The sequence below is a fragment of the Balaenoptera physalus genome (assembly GCF_965194825.1).
Source record: "Balaenoptera physalus genome assembly, contig: HAP1_SCAFFOLD_1725, whole genome shotgun sequence".
Taxonomy (NCBI): Eukaryota; Metazoa; Chordata; class Mammalia; order Artiodactyla; family Balaenopteridae; genus Balaenoptera; species Balaenoptera physalus.
The window spans coordinates 29,257-33,358 of NW_028125078.1; the positions used below are offsets into that span (position 1 = coordinate 29,257).

The 4,102-nt window shown below is 49.8% G+C and overlaps 1 long non-coding RNA gene across 1 annotated transcript; it reads right to left on the bottom strand.

The window, feature by feature from the left end:
* Window positions 1-1,174: 1,174 nt before the first annotated feature.
* On the bottom strand, window positions 1,175-3,894 carry LOC309654021. Its single transcript, XR_014259737.1, has 2 exons — window positions 2,491-3,894; window positions 1,175-2,374 (listed from the first exon to the last, which is right to left on the bottom strand). It is a non-coding gene; the product is annotated as an uncharacterized lncRNA (long non-coding RNA).
* Between the last annotated feature and the right edge of the window lie 208 nt (window positions 3,895-4,102).

Genomic DNA, 4,102 nt, shown 5'->3' on the forward strand with positions numbered 1-4,102 from the left:
CTGTTTCAGGGATGTTTAATGAAAGCCAAGGGCATGATTCCTAAAATGCAATTCAGTGAAGATAATTATAAATAAACTAATATGGTTCAAGTAATTGGCCTTCTGGTAGACCAGTGAGAGGCATCTGCCTCAGACTGCCTACAGGGGTGGATGGGGCGGGGGACCTTGGATGGTCACTCCTAGAGGGCACTCCTCTCCCAGACTTTGTAAGTACTAAACAGCCCACAATTCGAGGTTAGACTCTCAGAGGGAAATCAAAAGCACTGTTATCTTGCTTTAATAATTGAGGATAGGATCTATATGCTTTGGAGAGGAGAAAAGCAAATGGCAGAGATGCCATCCAAGTAGGAAACTTGGTGAGCTAGTCAGTATTCTCCCCTGAATGGAAGTCTCTATCCTCCTCCAGGACTGAGGCAGGGACGGACTTGCCTGAGGTCATATAGTGAGTTGGTAAGAGGAGAAAGTCACATCCAGTTCCCTGACTCTGTTCAGTGATTACTCACCCTACCAACAACCCAAAGACCTCAGCTCTTCTTGAGTATCTTGAACTGAGTTGTGGGCTTGTAAGGTGCCCAGAAGTTTTGTATGGTTTTGTTTTATTTCTAGTAAGTAGCTGGAAGTCTGAGACCACGGTTGATGCACAACCAGAGGAAAGGGAAGGAAAAGAGGAAAAAGTAGATGAAGTGCGTCCTCCTGAACTCTTGCTATTTTGGTTTCAAACTTCACTTCTCCGTACTCTGCCCATGAAAATACCGATGGTCATGGTGATGGCAGTGGCTGTGATTTACTGAGCACCCACTCTGTACTATGTCCCGTCTTAAGCAGGCTCTCTTGATTCTCATGCTGGTTCTGTCTCATTTTTCTGACTTTTAAACCTTGGAATGTCCCACCCACTCCTCTTCTCCATCCTCACTCACTCCCTTGATGATCTCATGCAGCCCCAAGATTGTTAATGAACTACACACTGGTGAGCGTATCCCAGCCCCGGCCTCTCCCGGGGCCCCGGATGCTCACACGCCTCTGTCTACCCATCACCTCCACTTGGGTATCCAAGAGACTACTGCTGCTTAATGCGCCTGAAGCCAAATTCTTGGTTCCTGCACCCCACAACCAAAGGGTTCTCCTTTCACCCAGTTCTCCGTTTCAATATGTGACAACTCCAGTTTACCCATCGTTCAGGACAAAATCTTTTTTTTTATTGCAAAAGTGTTGTTTCTTTTTTCTTAAATTTTTATTGGAGTAGAGTTGATTTACAATGTTGTGTTAGTTTCAGGCTTACAGCAAAGTGAATCAGTTATACAGATACGTATATCTGCTCTTTCTTAGACTCTTTTCCCGTACAGGCCATTATAGAGTATTGAGTAGAGTTCCCTGTGCTATACAGTAGGTCCTTATTAGTTACCTATTTTATACACAGTAGTGTGTATGTGTCAATCCCAATCTCAGGACAAAATCTCGAGGTGTCTCTTTGTGTCTCACTATTCACCCAACCCACCCCTCATACTAGCTCGTCCTACAGGTTCTACCTACAGAATATTTCCAGATTCTGACGGTCACTTATCACCACGACCACTGCTGAAATCCAAGCTCTCTTCCTCTCTCACCTGGAGATGCAGTCACCTGCGACCTGGTCTTTTGGCTTCTCCACTTACAGTGTTGTTGTTGTTTTTATTGGAGTATAATTGCTTTACAATGTTGTGTTAGTTTCTGCTGTACAATGAAGTGAATCAGCTATAGGTATACATATATCCCCTCCCTCTTGGACCTCCCTCCTCCCCCCCATCCCACCCTTCTAGGTGGTCACAGAGCACCGAGCTTACAGTCTTAAAAGCTCCTTTCCACTGAACAACCAGAGTGGTCTTTCTAAAATATACATCAGGTCATTTCTCTGCTCAAGGCCACCAGTTGTTTCCCATCTCACTTAGAGTAACCCTGCCAGGCTGTATGATCCAACCAGCCCCTGCGTGCACACACACACACACACCCTCTCTGCCCTCTTCTCCTTGACCCCCACTTTCCCACCCCTCCAGCCACACAGAGCTTCTTCATGCTCCTTGAACTTGCCAAGCACTCTCCCACTCCAGCACCTTTGAACTAGCTCTTTGCCGTACCTGGACATCTATATGGCACCTCATTTTCTTCCAGGTTCTGTTGAAGTATCATCTTATCAAAGATGCCTTCCTTGACTGTCCTTTAAGAAAAGTCATCCCCACATGCATACACTGTCTCCCCTACCCCTCAGCCCGGCTTTATTTTTCTTCTAAGTATCATAACCACCTGACACAGATGTCATTGCCGTTTTCCATCTTCCCATGTTAGACTATTAACATCCGAAGAGGAGAGACTGTTCTGTTTACTGCTTGATTTCCAGCACCTAGAATACGCCAGAGTATGGATTTATCTGTTTATATTATTTGTTAAATCAATGAGTGCAGGTACCGTGATCCAATTTTACAGATGAAGAAACAGAGACTCTTAGAAGCTGATTACCTGCCAAAGACCAGTAAGCGGTAAGTTCAACCAGTAAGTTCATCAGACACTGGAGTCTTTGCCTTGCTGTCCAGTCCCCTGTGGTGCCACCACGTCCATCACATTCACAACAATAAGGCATCTCCTTCTCCCGACCTCTCTTCTGCTGCTTCCGGGAAACAAACTGCTCTCGGGAGGTGTGGTGGGGAAATGCACAAACCAGCAACAGGCAGAGAGAAGTACAGGGTGTGTGCGGTTTTATTGGTGCCACACACCCGGCCTCTTCTGTCTCTTGTAATCGAGTTGCTGAAATGTGTACGGCTGGCCCAGATTCCAGGGCACCTACTCCAGAGGAAAAGCGGGGCTTGCAAAGGAGGCTGGAGATGCCCACAGCCACTTTGCTGAGCCTCATCACACGCACTGCTCAGGCTTCTGGATTAATCATGAGATGTGGAAAAGAGCAGGAAATCTACCTCCGTAACTGCAGCTCAGCTGGGTTCCTTAGGACATTTCCCAGCAGGCAGAGTGATCCCCGCTTTGCCAGTACTGCAGGCCCATCATTAAGCCCAAGATCCGCCATCCCCTCCTGGGAACAGAGTGCCTGACTCGCCCTCCCACCAAGACCTGCCGGGGGAGCCAGTGGACGCCCCTGACCCAGAGCTGCCAACAGATGCCGCCGCCCACCTGGCTGCCACAGGATGGGGCCGGGAGGGACAGGGCAGCTGGCCCCAGTCCGGCTTCCCGCTCCCCCTCCCCCGCCCCTCCCCCCCAGCGCTGACTCCCCCCAGCTCCTGTCAAACAGAACCAGCTCTGCTACTTACCAACTGTATCACCTTGGGCACGTTATTTAATCCAAGCCTCGGTTTCTGTGTGTAAAGTGGGGGTCAAGATCACGCTTACCTCCTAGGGTGGCTGTGAGACTGACCGAGATGAGGTCTACATTGCAGCCAGCACAGTGCTTGACCCGTAATGGAGCTGGGTAGGTGGTCGCTGTCATCAACACGGACTCAGAGGGCTGGCAGGGGTATCAGAAACCTTTCAGCCAGTGGGAGGCACTGCCAACTACACCCCTGGTAGGCAGGGAGAGCTGGACCAGTTGCCAGCCAGCCCATCCCTCAGTCTCTGGGGCAACTGCAGGGGTTCCTACCAGCCCCTCCCTCCTTCCTGCATCTGATTCCGATGCCATCAGCAGTCAGTGAGCCCAGAGGGACTCTCCAAAGCTCCCCTGGGTTTCCCGTTTCTAATTTCTACCATGATAACCTACCGTGGGTCCAGAGAAAGGCAAACTCTTGGCCACCTGAGGGACAGGGAGGCAAGATACCCAGTCTCGCTGTGGCTGATGGTAGAAAGCACGATGGCAGCTCAGGTTTCTAAGCTTCCAAAGACAGTGGGGCCAGGCATGTGCCTACCAGCTTGGGTGAGTCTATTGCTACACCTTGGGGAACTGTGTTAGCCGCCTGGCATCCTGTTGGTGACATGACCTGGCTCACAGTGAGAGTGTTAACACACAGCAATCAGCAGACGTTGCCAGTCAAGATGCCTCCCTTACCCCTACCCCCAAGAGCTGGTGAACGTTTATCAGCCCACCACCCAGCAAGACTGTTCTCGCTCCCCACCCCTGCCTTGGCTGCTT